Genomic DNA, 298 nt, shown 5'->3' with positions numbered 1-298 from the left:
AATGTATACAGCAAACGTTTATGAATATAAGAATATACTTAAATCCATGCTGCTGCTGCTGCTGCTGCTGTTGTTGCTGCTGCTGCTGCTGCTGCTGCTTCAATGGGTCCCTTCTTGAGTCTCCAAGAGGTAGCATAAGATAAAATACAACAATCCAAATAAAATAAAAAAAAAAATTAACAAATAAATAAATAAATAAATAAACAAATATATATATATATATATATATATATATATATATATATTTTTATGTATTCTTCAGGTACAAACCCTAACCGAAGCAACGCGAAACGTCTCC

This window comes from Eimeria mitis, genomic scaffold, assembly GCF_000499745.2.
Source record: "Eimeria mitis Houghton genomic scaffold, Emh_scaff319, whole genome shotgun sequence".
NCBI classification, from domain to species: Eukaryota; Apicomplexa; class Conoidasida; order Eucoccidiorida; family Eimeriidae; genus Eimeria; species Eimeria mitis.
This window is presented reverse-complemented; position numbering follows the sequence as displayed.